This window comes from Lycium ferocissimum, chromosome 11, assembly GCF_029784015.1.
Source record: "Lycium ferocissimum isolate CSIRO_LF1 chromosome 11, AGI_CSIRO_Lferr_CH_V1, whole genome shotgun sequence".
NCBI lineage: Eukaryota > Viridiplantae > Streptophyta > Magnoliopsida > Solanales > Solanaceae > Lycium > Lycium ferocissimum.
In genome coordinates this window covers 14,343,183-14,360,081 of record NC_081352.1, presented here as the reverse complement: position 1 = coordinate 14,360,081, position 16,899 = coordinate 14,343,183, and the positions used below count along the sequence as shown (strand labels likewise).

Here is a 16,899-nt window from a genome sequence, read left to right as displayed (position 1 = left end):
AATGTTGGGCCTTGTTGCATGATTTGGGGGCTAGCCACCCTGTTGTGTTAATTTACTTATCTTGTTCTATTTGCTTATTACCTCATGGCCACGTTGAGACATTAGGAAATTATGACTAGTGTCATATCATGACTATGATATTGCGGTACTTTTCTTTATTGATATTGAGATGAGAATGGTGACTCCATTGTGGCTTATTGTGTAGCCCTATAATTGATATCGAGAGGATAATTGTGATTTCATTGTGGCTTATTCTGTAGCCTTATTATTGATATTACTTGTGTGCCCAGTGTGGTACTGTTTGGTATTGAATTCGTTGTTGATATTACATTACATCGTATTCATGCTCATTTCCATGATTCATTAATATTGCATGCGTATGGTACTAATGATGATAAGTGAGAGAGTGTAGCCTCCGAGGTTTCTACCAGAGAGCGTAAAAGAAAGTGGAGAGTCTGATGCCCGAGGTCTTTGCTGGGTTCGTGAGAGTGTCTGATGCCCAAGGTCTTTGCCGGGATCGTGAGAGTGTTCGACGCTCGAGGTATTTGCCTAGATTGTGAGAGTGGTACGTGGACTTTGAGAGTCCCCCATGGGTTGTGATGCCGAGATGTGATGTTCCATCGTCGGAGTACATACAGTGCATATGCATTGCATTCATCATACATGATTCTGACTTGTAGTGATACTACTGTGATATATTGGTTCGGATTGATTATGCTGAGACTTGTCACAGTTGGGCTTAGATGCTACAATATAGGTGATGACTTGTTGTGATACTATTATGATGTACTGGTTCGGATTGACAATATTGAGACTTGGCATTGTTGGGTTTAGATGCTACAACATAGGTGATGACTTGTACTATGGATACAGACTCGTGTTGACTTGTCCTTGTTGGTTTTTGTCTTTATCTTGCTTTATTGTGTTTATATACGTTAGCTAGTCTTAGTCGACTTGTGCTACCTACCAGTACTTGTTATTTGTACTGACCTGCACTTGCTGCATTTTATTATGAATGCAGAGTACCAGGTGAGATCTGCTTCTACTCCTCGTGGTTGATGTTCGAGGATTGTTGATTTGAGTCTTTCAAGGTGAGCATGAGGACGTTCGCTGCCCAAAGACTCTTCCTATTATTATGTCTTTATTTTCATTCTAAGACAAGGATTTTGAGACTGTTGATGTATCACTATTCAGATGCATAGTAGTTAGTTAGATACTCTTGTATGATAGACCAGATACTAGGGTGGATTTCATTTTCTTATGCATTTTCTTTATATTAATATCGCGAGACTTCCGTTATTCTATCTACTTCGACTTTATTTATGTTATTACGATTGTTGGGATAAGGGTTTGTTTCGAGGTGGAAAAAGGTAGGTGCCCGTACGACATAGGGGAAATGGGTCGTGACAAGTTGGTATCAGTGTCCTTGGTTACTCGGTCTATAATACAAGAGCGTGTATAATAGATTCTTGTGGATCGGTACGATGAGCTCCGTACTTATCTGCGAAAGGCTATAAGACATTTAGGAAACTTCCAATTCTTTCATTCTCTCGTGCGACTTCATTCAAATTGGTATCTAGTCGATTCCAATTGGTATCTGGACTTTCTTATCTTGATCACCCACGGAGGGTGGAAACTCGTCCTTAAATTCGTATGGGAATGGTTTATCTATGATGTGTTGTGGTATGGTACGAGATGTGTTATTCTGATTCAGACACATGATCAAGTTTAGTCTTTAGTATAGCCTAAGGATTCAATTGTACGGAGTCACGATTAGACTCGGTTGTTGTGTGGTGTCGTGATTAGACTCATTTATTGTGGGAATTTATGGGAAATAGGGAAGATACTTCAGAGGGCTACATGATCTCCTTGTTTCAGTGTTGGGTTGCTCAGAAGTGACAAAGTGCATTAATGGCTTAATAATAGTGGGTTGCTTGATGATATGATCGGTTTGGGAAAAACTTCAGCTTCATCAAGGCCTTATGATTGTGTGCGTGACACTGGTATACCAATCGCTGGTTGACATTTCAGCAACGGTAGATTGTTAGACCTTGGTATGTGAGTGTAGCGGGCGTTGGGAAATTCTAAGTTTAACCGACTCACACAAGCCTCATAAAAGGAGGGAGATGTCCCGGGGGAAGTACGATTGTGAATCGTACCGGAAAAGTCAGAAAAACCCGCCAACCACTTAATGGTGCTCTAAAGGATATGTTTTATAGTCGCCACCTAATTTTTAAGAAATTAGAAAAACCAGTTCGAAAAGGGTTCATTTAAAATTGTTTAAAAGAAACCTAATCTACCAAAGTCTGGGTAAGGGTTCTGGTGATCCCCCGGAGAAGGTGTTAGGCACCCCGATATTAAGGATCCTCTCAATTGGGGTTTACCTATGGGTTCTAATGGTTTACCTTATGATTATAAATTTTTTTGGACAAAATTGTTTAAGTCTAGATTTCCGCAATAATAGGAGTGTCATTTACATGCAAAAATTCGCTTTTAAGAAATCATCAAAGTATAGTTCGGTTCAAAATTAAGCATAGGTGTCGGATTTGAACACCTAAGCTAATACCCGAAGGCTCTTAGCCTAGGTAGGACTCCACGTAAGTCCACCCAAAAATAATTTTTGAAAAAAGGATTTTAAGTTATGAAAATAGTTTTAACATATATACCGTAATTGGTCATGATATGTTATTCATTTTTATCAATTATATTCTTTATTTAACCAAATTTTAATCCGTTTTCATACGCATTTTCACATGTTCGAATGTTCAAAATCAGTCCATAAGTTATAGAGCGGTCCAAAACGGTCCAAGTCCTCAAGTTTTAGAAATGTCAATTTCAGTCCATAATTATCTGGAAATCGGAAGATTTAGTCCTTAAAGTCCAAACAGTCCGTTTTTTTTTTTATGCTTTATCGTTAATTATTTGTAAAAGCCCTTTTTTAGTAACTCTAATCTTTAATCTAATCATATGGATTCCAATAATTAAAGCACACATAATAAACTTAAAAGATTTAAAATAAATAGTTGAGAATTGGGCCGACCAAGCCCAAATAGAGAGGTATTATGCAATGGGTTCCTAAAAATTCCAACGTAAGCTCCAAATGCGCTCCATTTTTTGGTGTTGACTCGATCTATACACATTGATGGGCCTCGTGGAAGCCCATCAATGGGTTTTGAAGGGGTATAAGATGCAAAAAGGTATACTCGACATTAGTATTCATTCAACAATTAAATCCAAATGCGGAAAATTAAACTAAGTTAATTATTACAAAGCCAAAAATATGAACTACAACCAGATTGGGCCATAGGCCATCAACAGTGAACTAAATAATAGCATATAAATAGCAACCCAATCGACTAATTATGCCCAAAAATAGCGAAATAGAAGATCAATCGACCAAAGGCCCAATATCAGGGCCTAGAGGCCTTCCCTTAATTTTCCTAATTATGGATAACAAATATACACAACATACAGTCTAATATACCTCTTCCCAACCTCTTTTCTTTAAAATTTATAAGTGTAAAAGTCAAGATATACATGAATATACTCATGTATACAGGTTTTCCAAGAATTGATATACCTGGATATAGAGCGGAAAGCCCCTAGAAGGGGCATACCCTTCTATATCCAGCTAATCTCACATATGTAATGCACATCATTCTAATTTTAACCTCTAAACTTAATAAAACAGCCAAGCCAATGCCACAAATCAGCAATCAGGCAAAAGAAACCGCTAGAACTCAGCAAATCCAAGAAGGACAATAAACACAGCACATGGCAATCAATATGTAAAGAACAAATTAAGGCATCATAGCAGTATTTTGAAGATGCAAAGTCACAAGGATTCAATGATAAGTCAACTATGAGAACACAAAGCATGAGGTGTGCTAGAATAAAATGACAAATAGAAGTAGGAAAGTGACATGCAGAACCTCCAAATACACAAGAACAGAATCCCTAGTGGACACACAATTATCACTTAGTTTTAATTGCATCATTGCACTAAGTTCATTTGCACACAGACAGTTTCAACAAATTACAAAGCAAGGTGTCCAGAACCAGTTTCCAAAGGCCATTTTCCAAAGTTTAGTATCCAGGAGTTTAATGTCAAGTCAACTAAGGCTTCCAATTTCAGAGTAGTAAAAGGTTCTACTTTGTTTTCATAATGAGCCATGATAGTCAGAAATATCAGTCACGCATAAACAGTCTTTGAAAGCAAGTTTCTCAGAGTTAAAAGGTGGCATTTAGTTTATCCCAGTTTCTCATAAAACAAACCATACATAATTAGGTAGTCAACTCAAGTTCAAAGATGAATAGAGTTTTTAATGACACTCAAAGTATGCAAATAGACCTATATCACTGTAGAGGTTCCTAGAATGACTGTAGAGTGAAGAAGAAAACTAGAAGAGTCACATGTAATGAAGCAGCCAAAGTAAACAAAGTGTCGCACATGAGAAAAATGAATGTCAATCAAGTTCAGTTGATCATCTATAGGGCATGGCCTATACAAATAGAGGGAGGGTAGATATGCATAGATTAACTAGGCAAATGGGCTGGACAAGGTTGCTAAATCATGTTTTAGATAATCTTAGCACAAAACAGGTGAGACAAAGGCAAGTTATACAAGTTCCAAGCACATGTACAAAGATGCTGGGGTTTGGGTAAGTCTATTGATTAAGATGAGTGATCAAGGCAAGCATAATTACAGCTTAGGCAGATAGAAAAAACAGCAGGACAAGTAGAAATCAAGTAGTTCTAAGTCAGGAAAAAAAAAAACCTTAGAAGCTAATCCAAACAATATCACACATAGTCAAGGTTATTTGTAGTCTAAATTATCTTAATCAACTCAGAGAGTCCTAAGGAAAATTAAATGTCATTTTAAACCCATTTTTTCTACTCAGAGCCTTGTCATTCACATAACTAGGCATTCCAGGGATCATAATCAAATAAACAGTGCTGGTTCTACCTCTTCAAGTATTTAAGTAGGTGGGTCAACTCACAATAGCAGAGGATTTTCAAAGATTCATCCCTAATACATCTAGTTTTAGTCAAATCAGTCAAGAATGGACCCAAATCACCTTTTACTAAGCAAGCCGGTCAATAAATGCATAATATAGCTATATAGGGACATGAACACATAGCAACTTTGGAGCAAAATTGCATAGAAGTCACAAAAGTTAGGCAAAGACCATTACAGTTTCTCACAAGAACAATAAGCAGGGGTAGTCTACTACTATATCACATGTCAATCTCTCCATTTCTACTGATTTTTAACTTGAAGACTTCCAACAAGGATTAAAACAACAAGCAGGCAAGTTTTTCTACATTTCTTACTCTTAAAGCTGTCTTAACACTTCATTAATAAACTTAATTAGTATTAGAGTGTCCTACTTCTTTTTTAGATAGATTTCATCCTTAAACAAGACCATAGAAGTCAAAAATCAACAAATAATGGCCAAACAACCCCTTTCTTTCCATTTTAACTTGTTTAAAACATCACATTTTCGGAGATGTTATCAAACTAATACTAGATATATTTCTTATTTTCAAAGGATAAGCTTAAACAAACTTCAAAACTCTGTAAAAATAATAAATCTTAGGCTAAAATGAGCATTTACATCACATCTTAAACCATCCAGAACCCAGAACTAACAGAACAGTCTCACAACCTAATTTATACAGAATTTTAAGGCTTAAACCAAACAAAGCCTTGAAAACCAAACAATATTCAATGGAACAGTAGACTTGTATTTAAAAAAAATGCATTACTCTTTATTTTAAAACCTATTTAACACTATTCATAACTTGAACTAACACAGAACCATATTAACAATATCATAACAACACAAACAAGCCATATAAACAATAATCAATACAATAAAGCATTTTAAATAGTTTTTAACATGTATAGCACAGAAAATGGCATTTTAACAAGCTAAAATGAAATACATAGAGTTAGGATGGGTGGTTACCTTTGTTGGGGGCAACCTAAAGATCAAAGGAGAGGTTGAAATCTAAAGCTTCAACACCAAACAAGACCTTAACACCTTTCTTCCTTTTTTTTTTTTTTTTATAGAAAAGTGGCTTTGTATTCTTTAAGGGTATATGTTTATAAAGTAGTGTATCTTAGTATTCTCTATAGTATTATGTTGTATAAAGTAGTATATATTTGATATATTGTAGGAATATAGTGGTATATAAGATAGTAAACTTAGTATCCTCCTCGGATGTCAAAATCTGGCCCCCTAAAAATGAATATAAACCTGTTATTTATAGGCAATCCCACAAGCTTAGGGGTAAACAATGGGAAGGAATATTCCCCAAATAGATTTTCCCCCCAAAACCTCAAACATTTTGAATTTTAGGCACAATAGGATAAGAATCTTGCAAAATTGTGCAATTAGTACTATCCTCAATTCAGATTTTGTACACATCACACAAGCAAACAAAAAATCCAACCCATTCGTACCAAATTCTCTTAAAAAATGCTAAAATTTAGGAACAAATAACTGGACAGTACACCTAGTCACATATAGGACAAACAAACAACAAATATAATGGCATAATTGTACCAAGGGGATAAAAATCCTCAAATTCGTACCTAAACCAGCAGACCCTCATGGAAATTACCCTAGGTCCCCATAGAATCGCGTGTGGTGCACAAGTTGGCAAGGGACTCGAGGTCCCGCCCATGGCAACCACACGCATGGGTGACCCGAGCAACATCCATAAAAAAGGTATAACTGGTGTAACTTATAAAAAATTTAACGCAATTGAACCTGGAACCACCATGAACGAGTGAAAGGACATAAAGCCCTTTCAATTTTGGTCGGAAACCACCATGTCGCGGTGGCGAAAGAAAGGAAACCCCAACCCTAAATCGCCTTAGACGAAGAAAGAGAGAGGGGCCATAGCAAAATAAAATCTAGAGGGGGGTAAAGTTTATTTCATTAAACTTCCCCCCTCCCTTTGTTAAAAGGAAAAAATCAAATAAGACCCCTCTTTTATTTAAAAAATTAAAAGACCCCCTCTCTATCCAATTTGAATTAAATAGAAACTAAGTGTTATAACTAAATAAAATAATTATTTAGGCTAATTAAAATTTAAAATTCGCAAATTTAAAATATTAGCTTCGAAACGAGCCTAATATTGACATAGTTCCGGATAATATTTAAGAATGTGAAAAATGTGATCAAAAGTAAATGGTAATTCATACGTTGTCTTAATTAACAATTTCTCGAGATAGACGGAACGGGATGTGTATTAATTATTTTTTTGACTTATATTTATTAAAACCAATCACCCGTAATTTCTTGTAATTGTCAATTTTCACAGAATACACTACAAGAAAATTGCCTTTTAACGACCAATTCTTAACGAAGGGACATGAATCCGGTCGTTAAAATGTATTTTTAACGACACAATTTTTTTCCAGTAGTTAAAAGTCAATTTTCAGTTTACTATTCATGACGGAATAATATCCGGACGTTAGAAATATTAATATCCAGTCGTTAAAATAATAATTAGAAAAAAAAAGGCGCTATATGTTTCCCTCTTTATTTTCACACCCACGTCCCTCCACCCACCCCTTTCCTCACCCCTCCGTAAACAGAGATACACTCAGCGTGCTTCTCTTCTATTTCCAGTTAGAGAAAAATCAACAACCAGAGATACACTTAGCGTGGTCTCTCTAGGTTTCTTGGAGCTTCCTTCTCGTCAAGGTAAGTTTCTGATGTTTTAACTATGAATTTCTTTGTGAAATGCCTGATTTTGCCCAATTCCGAATTTATTATGATTCCATCTAGGTTTCTTTTTCCTTTTCTTTTCATCTCGCGCCTTTGTTTGGATTCGAGTCAATTTATGCCGAGTCTAACTCTATTCTCAGTTTTTTTTACCGTTTCGTACAATTCTACTGAACGGAGTGGAATTGAATCGTATATTTGATAAATATTGAAGGTGATCTTCAAACCCCTCAACGCCCAGCTCTCTGCAAAGGATCAGGTAATCCTTTTTTAGTTTTAGTGCTTTTGTTGTTTAAATTCTTGTATTTGTGCTAGAATATCTTAGATTTTTTTCTCTTTTCCCATTGCAGTCGGGTATATTTCCCTTTCTTATGTTCTTTAACTCAAAATAGAAAAGCATGACAGTATCAGTTTCATTTCAGTATTATTTTTCCACTTTCCCTTTACTTGTTTTTCTGCCTTAGTATTTTTTTCCTTTTTAGCAAGGTGATTACGCATATGCCACTTTACTTTGTGATTTTTCAATTAGAGTAAATATTGTTAAAGTTCAAAACTTTTAGCATACACGGGTTGTTAGTAAAACAAATCCTCCTTTGGTCTTCAATATCAAAGGAGGGGATATGATGATTATTATTGAATAAATTTGTTAATCTGATAATTTCTAAGGTTATCAATGATCTCCATCCCCAACGACTAATTGTGGAATTGAGTTGTTTTAGTTATTCCAATGATCTCCCTGTTTGTCAAATATATCGAGACATACCTTTTGTGACTTTATTTTTGGGTCAATATTGAGTACTCCTCTTGAACCAAGTTCAATGCTACAAATTTCCTATTGGTTTGAATTATTTTCATCGTATTAAGGTCCGGCCGAGCGCCGCCTCTCAAGGTTTTTAAAATCATCTTTTTCGTAGTTTTAGTTTGTAGTAGCATGTGCTGAAAAGGACAAAATCTCCGTCCTCCTTCAAGAGTGTAATTCTACCTTATAATATGATACGAATATGTTGGTGTGAACTGCATCATTTAACATTTCCTCATTCCTGCTTTTCCTATTTCTTTTCTTGTTGTTTAGGTCACGACAAATTTAAGTTGTTGCACTAATAAGAGAATATCAATCGAACGATCAAGATGAATCCAAAATACTTTTTGATAGCTTAATGAAGAAAATATTAGGTGAGCAAAAAAAAAAAAAAAAAAAAAAAGCAAACTTAATAAACTTAATGTCTGCAGCTGCTGCAGTATTTTGATAGAATTACTTTTACTTTTTCCATCCTATGTTTACTTATAAGGATTTGACTTGTCTTTTAGGAATATACTTAGATAGATTTTCTCTACATTTGCAATACAAAATCACGTTTATCATGGCCAGAGAGCTAAATGAGTTGAAAACATTTACAGGATTATATTCTTACATCTCCAAAAAATAGATGATCTCTCTATATGGACTACAATTAGCCTTATCTGCTGCATAGCGCTTACAGCTGCTAATTCTTGCCTTAGTTGCTGGACTGTTGTAACTTGTATTGTTGCCTTAGCTTGATAGCTTCTGCTTAGTGTGCTTACGGCATTTGCAACTTGCCTACATTAGCATATGATCAAAGTATTGATAAAATAATGTGTATGTGTGATCTTTTGCATGAACAATGATCCTTGATAACTGTTAAGGGTTCGATGATATTCCTTTTTTACATTTGCTGTTAAGTTAACTAGAAATTCAACTTAGCAGCAAGCCGTATATACCTGTTTTTTCTCAAAAATAAATATTTCCTCCCACGCTTGATTCTTCTGAGTAAAATATAGTTTGAGCACGTAATGTTCTCTATAATTCAAAGCCTTGACGTGCTCTCATCTTTGGAACTAACTAGCTTTTCATAAATGACTTAAATATGTACTTTTAACTGCCTGTTGCTTTTCTCCTTCTCCCCACCTGTTGGTGAATTCTCCTTTAATTTACCGTACAATGTCTTGTGAAAATACCAGGCAAAGAGACATCTGAAACTCAATATTAGATGTTGTTTAAAGGTCACATGCCAAACAGATATGATCAAAGACTGTTGTTGCCTTAGTTGCTGCTGTCAACTGCTGCCCTGCTGCTGCTTTAGCTACTGCTAACAACTGCTGAAGTGCTGGTTTAAGGCTGTTATAAGTTTAGCTGCTGCTATATAATAGTATGTTTCATTCTGAATCTTCTTTTGTTAATTGGTATATATTTAGGAGGAAAATGAGTAGATTGTTTAAAGTTGGGAATTTATTCTGCAGTCACAAAACACATAGTTGTGTTAAAAGAAGAACTCCAGCCTTCTCTCGTTACCGCTCATCGCTCATCGAACCTGCTCGTTTGTTGGTCTGGCTCTTGTCAATCAAGCATCGATAAGAAAAACACATTCTTAGAGTGTTCTTCTCATCAAGCTAAGTTTCTGCTTTTGTACATGTATTAATGAATTTGGTTCTATGGTGCATCTTATTTCTTTATTCTTCTTTTTCTTTTACTTATGGGTTGTTGTTGATGGTGTTACTAACTAATTGTGCGTCGAGGGAGGTTCACTTGCAGGTATTGTTTATCATCTTAGTCAGTTGCCACCGAACTTTTTGCCAAAGGACCTTTTTTTTTTTAAACTTACGCAAGTATAATTGGGGGCCAAGGTAAGTTTCTTCTTCTTTTTCTAACTTTTTGCTAGATCAGTTCTTTTCAACTCCTCTATGGATTTTTCCAATTCCACCACTTTGGGTGAAGTCACCCCTTTTTCATTGCTAATTTACCTGAGAAAAAATATGATTTTTCTTCATCATGAACAATTTAAGGGGAGAAAAATTCTTATTGAAGAGTGATTCGCTCATCAAAATGGCTAACCGCTCAAATTCACAAACGACAAAATAACAGTCCCTGCATCCAATAAACAACTCCTCCACACACATGAATCAGAACTAAACTGATAGTTTAATTCTTTAAACAGCCTCAAACAAAGACAACAATGTCAGTGGCAGGAGAACTAGAGAACTTCATTATAGAAGAATAAGAAAAAGGATGGTATAAGTACCACCATTAACATGAAAGTTCAGAGGACATCCTATGAGACGAACAGTAAATTAGATTTAGCCTCCACATACGTAGATATAGGGATACACATGCAACGTGATTAAGAAACAAGTAAATGATCAAGAAAACAATTTAAGGCAGGAAATGATATACTGAAAAACACTATCATTGTGTTACTAAATTCGGGAAAATAGTGGATTTTGATTCTTTAATACATTAAACTTGTTAAAATTAAACCTTTCAACTACTTCAAATCATTACTCTTAAAGTTTCCTTTTTTTCTTGACAGTATAGAGCCCGTTTGGATGGACTTAAGGCTTATAGCCAGTGGCGGAGCCAGAATTTTCAGTAAGGGGGTTCAAAAATAAGAAGAAGTAAACATACGAAGAAGCCAAGGGGGTTCAACATCTACTATATATACAAAAAAATAATTTTAACCTTTAATATACACTGTAATTTTATGCCGAAGGAACCCCCTTGGTAACACTTGGCTCCGCCCCTGCTTGTAGCTTATAAGTCATAAGTTAGAAATCCTAACTTATGACTTTTGACTTATTTTTGTTATTTTAACATAAATAAAAAGTTCTTAAAAGCACTTTTTTATCAAATCCAAACATTACAAAAGTGCTTAAAAGATATTTTGGCTTAAAAGCATCTAAAATAAGCCAATCCAAACAAGCTCTATAGCAGGTAAAGGATCAACTCTGATACTTAAAAAACTCAAAGTAAACATAAACAGCACAAAGTATTAAGTCTATACTACTTAAAAGGGGGGATGTAGGAAACATAATTCCTCTCTTGAAGGAAAAATTATGGTAGACAGTCAATTAGGAAAAAAAAGTTGGTTTTGTAACAAAGTAAATATTGTTGAATAGGAATATATGATATGAAGCAATATTTAGGGTATTTTCTTATTTTTGTAGTTTCTCGGACTTTGGTCTCTACAGGCATTTCTGAAATTAATTTGTTGCGGTATTTTGTATTTTCTGCTGCATGTTTTAGCACTTTCTGCGTTTCTGGTTCTGCTTTACTTTTTGCAGTTAATGGAGTATCAGTCCATTTTTTAAAATAGAATGCGTTGGAAGAAGCTTGTTACATAACTTCTAAAGTTTGTTGGTGTTTGTGGGTTTAACTATGATTCTTTGTTGGTGAATAATATTGGTGAAAAAGATGTATAATAATGGTGAAAAGGATTTTAATGTGTTTATGGCGATTTTTCAATTACTGTGTTTATGTAACTTTTCTGCAACATCTCTTAATTGTTCATGTTGGCTGGTAGCTGTTGCCCGTGAAAAGGATGAGTTGGTCGGACCTTTTAATATACAGTAACATTCTAGAACTATTTAAAAGATCAATCTCTTTAAACCTTACCTTCATCATCATCATGCTCAATTACAACTCAATAGTTATAAGCATCACTTGAAAGCATGATCTAGTGGTTTTACCAGTGTTATAAGTACCAACTTCAAACATCTCCGATGTCTTCTGTTTGTAGTTAAGAATCAGTGTATCTGGAATGGAGTTGCAAAGTTTGGTACTTTTTACAAATGTCACCTGCCTTGTATGTGATTTTGTAGGGTTCTATTAGTTTTATAACCATGGGTAATGACAGACTGAAACCAGATCATTTCTAAAAACTTGAAGGATGTTTTTTGTTTACAGTGATCCTTTAAGTATGCAGTCGAAGTAATGATTATACTGTAGGGATGTTCTGGACAAAGCTCTTATATCTTCACTTGAATGGTAAAAAGTGAGTATTTAACAAAAAAATCCTGAAGTATACTATAAAGTTTAAGTGCATCCGTAATGTATTTTCTTACGGTATGGTGTTCCTTTGACTGATACCTTTAAACGGAGACGAATCTAAAGTATGATTTTATTATATGCATGCATTTTAAAGCAATGGGTTAGTTGGACCAAATAGTTGATACCTTTTTCAAATAATTTTTATCTATCGTAAATTTTCTGATTTGCAAATTTTGATTTGAAAGTATGCATGTTTTTTGTAAGTAACTTCAAAGCTTTTGTCGAAGACTTCTAGTTCTTTTGAACTTTAAGTGAAGTAAATTTTTGTTTGCTCTTATAGTGTCCTAGACTTAGATGAGGAGACTGGATGCTTGAAGTGGAATATTTTCACGTTTGTACCATGTCTCCGTCTTTTTAGAGCTCCATATTGGTCCAAAGTGCGGCAGTGAGATCTATGTTTGTTGTTCTTCTTTCAATTTACGCTCTTGTCATTTTAGAATCTATCTGCAAGTAAAGTTCGTTGTCTTAGTTATCAATGGGGGAGATTTACACTCACCGTCTTTTTTTCTTCTTTAAAGTCAAAATTTGAGGGTGCAAGAAGCAACAACCTGATTTTCATATATGATAATCATGCCATAATCCTGCAAAGCTCCAAAACTTTGAATTAGACAATAGAAGTCTCACCTTCATTAATAATGGATAATGAAGTTCAAGTGTGCGTATAAAGTTTAGGTTCCTGAACATTACTCTAAAAAGATAAACCAGTTATTCACTAGGACACATTTCTCTATCTTTATTTTTGGAAATCATCTAATTTTGTTGGACTATGCGATAGATATATAAGTTATTGTTCACATGCTTTTTTAGAAACTTTAATGTTTTGCATCCTGGTAAATATGTTTGAGGAATTATGTTTCTTCTTTAAGAGTTTATTGTTTGTTACTAAACTGGCATAAACTTGTTTTTTCTTTACAGCTCAAGAATTTGAAGATGGAAGAATCTATCGTTCATGAAAGTAAGGAGCAAGTTGAAGTTCAAGAGGGCTTTTTATTTCGTTAGGGGAGGTTTAAAGACGATATCTTATGTATATATGCTGCAAATTTTCTCTTTTGCGTAGTTGATAAGATGTCATACAACTTGGATATGGTATATCTTTCTTTAATTAGTTCTTTGTATTACAATGAAGTTTTATATGAAATATTAGTTATTTAGTATATTTTCGGATGTGTTTGTGCATGAAATAATTATTATTAATCAGTAGTATAAATTTTTGTATAATATCAAGTATTTAAATGGCAATTAACAACTAAGAATTTGGTCGTTAAAAGTATTGGTGTTGAAAGTGATATACGATTAACGAAAGGAATTTCGGTCGTTAAAAGTACTTCTGCAGGTTGAATTAGTTATTGGTAAAAAAAGTTTAACGACCGGATGACAAATTAGCGAAGGGAAAAACCGGTCGCTGAAAGGACATATAACGACGGGAATTTATGCTGTCGTTAAATGTTCTTTAACGACCGGATTGAAATCCGGTCGTTGACTTTTAACGTCAGAGCCTTTAATGACCGGTGACGACCGGTATTTTTCCGGTCGTTCTTGACATTTAGCGACCGGATTTTGACTTTTAATGATCGAATTTCCCCTCGCTAAAGGCCTTTTTTCTTGTAGTGATAATAATTAAACATCAACTTTGCAATTTTCTCGGGATTTTTAATTTTTAAATTTTTAAGAACATCCTTACCCCGTCTTGGATTGGAGAAATATGAAAATTGAAATATACATTTTATGAGGTAAAAATTAGGTGTCAGCAGTGAGAACAAGTGTAAGTTCGGTAATGACCACCAAATTTGGGCAAACGTAATGTGACCAAGGGTAATAAAGAAAAGAAGTTGACAATAAGGACGTAAAGGAAGACTTTTGAGGAAAGCGTGTAGCAAAGTGAGACTTCATAGAGTATCTTAGACATGGGTACTTTTCGTGAGATTGGGAAGGGAAAAATTGGTATCTGACATAGCTGTCAGGATGAGGTTGCGACTGGTGCCAAGGGTCATTCTTGTTATGGGCTCGTTGGTGTTAAAGGACTACCCGATTATGAAGAAAATGTTATTGGCACATCGATTGATCGGTAAATTTGAGTGGGTTGAAGGCTTCTGAGGAGCTGGTAATCGACTACTAGAAATGACTTCAATTATGGGCATATGCGATGAGTTAATGACTTGGGGAGTTACTAGATGTTACACTTAGATTTGAGGAGAAGTATTGATATTCCTTATGGTTTGTTCAGCTTAGAAGGGTGATTAGTTTAGAGGATCGAGTGGAGTTGAGTGTTTGTTGGTCGATAGTGATAAAAGTGATTTGAAATGAAATATGGGAACTGAAGGATTACAGTGAGGCATCTTGCTATCGGGTTCAAGGGATTAAAGTTCGTAAGACTTGGGGTGAGGTAATATGGGTATTTGAGTCATGTTGGATTACGATGGCATTGTATCATAACCTTCGCAAAAAAGGTGTGACCGATGAGGTTGATTGGTGTCTTCAAGTTTAAGGGCAAAAAGGAAATAGTTGAAGAAAGAATTAGTAATGTGAGAGCTTGGTTGCGATTTAGTGGAGAGTGAGCTTGAATGTTAAGGATGAGTAGGAATTTTCATTTATGTCGTGAGCTAATAGAGCCAATGATTGACTAATGGAACGATTATTAGTGTTGGGCTAGTTTAAGAGTATAGTACTCATAAGGGTTAATCAGGTGTTACACCTAATATTGGACTAAGGTTGGGGCCTTGTATTTATTGTGTAAATTTGACTAGATCCCGCTATTAGTGGTGTTATTAATCGGCTTATGTGATTGAATATAAGGGATAGTCGTGCGAGTGGTTAGAGGTGATTCGTCAAGGGCTAGCAACGTTAAGGATTTTGAGTAGAAGTTAGTAAACAAAGATGCTTGAAATGGTTGATCAATGATGGGTTAGTTGACGTAAGTTCGGGATAACATTTTGTAGATTGAGTAGGACAATTCGAGCAAGGATGATTCAGTTGGATACATAAGGATATTGGTAAGACTGTTATGTGATACGTTGGATTTAGAGAGTGTTCAATTTAGAGTTGTAAGCATTAAGAAACTCTCATGTGCAGAGTACGTGGTTTGATCCTATCTCCAGGATTGATTAGCCTAGCTTGCAAAACTTATAACTATGCGGTGTTCGATTGAGTAGATTTGAGGATTGATTACGGTATCAATGATTGTGAATTGATCAGAAATTGGAAAACTGACGAGTCGATAAGAGGTATAGTTGATCCAGAGTCGGCAAGAATGAGGTACATCTTGGGATTACTTGATTCAATTTAGATTGTGGCATCGTTGTCTTGCATATTCAGATGAGATGTGATTGTTGCGTGAGCATAAGGAAGAAGTCTACAGAAATGGACCAAGTGATATGAGGAAAATTGCGTGAGGTTTGGAGCGCTAGTTGTAAGATTTGATACTTTAGGAATTGTTATGGGCATATCGAGGTGTTACAACGGGATATTTTAAAGTTAAGGGGTGTTATATAAGGCTATGGGTTTTGTGTCGAGAATTCGGAGTCAGTTCAAATGACTATTGGTGATATTCTAGAGTTGTGCATTCAATCAGGGTCAGCATTGTTCGAGTTAAGCTTAATGGTCTATGGTTATATTTCCAGGAAGATGTTTAAAGATTCGATGCATTTCGACTTAGATTTGAGGTATGATAGATTTATCGAGCTTTGTCGGTGCTTTCTAGTGGATTTGATGATATTCTCTGAGAACATTTACTTGGATGGAATAATGGTTATTACAATGAGCTTAGTGCAGATTTGAGGAGGAAATGTTGTGCAAAAGGTCTTTATAGTGACCAGTTGGGTTCCAACGGACCTTGGTCGGTGAGATATTTAGTGGTATGATTCCTGTATTGTGATTTAAAGGTTTAAGAAGACTTGGAACTAGCCACTGTCAATAAGATCAGTTTTGATGGAATTGCGTAGAGAACTCAGATGAATTAAGGATTCTTTATGGCGAGAGTAAGTCATGGTATCAGGTTTGTGGGGCCTATTAATCGTGTTCAGAGTTACGGTTTTATCAAATCAGAGGATTCGAGCAGAAGCAATTCGTTTATTCGAGGATCAGTTGCGAGAGAAATTTGAATATGGAGATATGAAAATTGTAGCTTAAGCTAAGTTTAGAGAGTTGTGACTGGTAAAGTGAGCGATCAGGTTTTTCTGAATGTTACACCCAACAAGGGTGTCCTGTGATGTGGGAAGGAGGGCAAGTGAGCCCGAGGTGTATTGGCCTATTTGAGACTATCCGTTATATTGATCCTGTGTGTTATGAGTTAGTGTTTCACCTGGCCGGTCAGGTGTT

General features: G+C 35.3%; 2 long non-coding RNA genes across 6 annotated transcripts; one reads left to right on the top strand and one right to left on the bottom strand.

Annotated features, from left to right (window-relative positions):
• Window positions 1-7,588: 7,588 nt before the first annotated feature.
• On the bottom strand, window positions 7,589-9,955 carry LOC132037224 (uncharacterized). Its single transcript, XR_009409811.1, has 3 exons — window positions 9,823-9,955; window positions 7,896-8,007; window positions 7,589-7,729 (listed from the first exon to the last, which is right to left on the bottom strand). It is a non-coding gene; the product is annotated as an uncharacterized LOC132037224 (long non-coding RNA).
• LOC132037223 (uncharacterized) lies at window positions 7,589-13,697 on the top strand. Of its 5 annotated transcripts, none has more exons than XR_009409810.1 (5): window positions 7,589-7,721; window positions 7,957-8,001; window positions 9,781-9,910; window positions 10,002-10,385; window positions 12,442-13,697. It is a non-coding gene; the product is annotated as an uncharacterized LOC132037223 (long non-coding RNA). The 5 variants fall into 5 exon arrangements; XR_009409809.1 differs by having other exon boundaries at window positions 9,723-9,910; XR_009409807.1 differs by lacking the exon at window positions 7,957-8,001 and having other exon boundaries at window positions 7,591-7,721; window positions 9,723-9,910; window positions 12,442-12,529; window positions 13,501-13,697.
• Window positions 13,698-16,899: the final 3,202 nt, after the last annotated feature.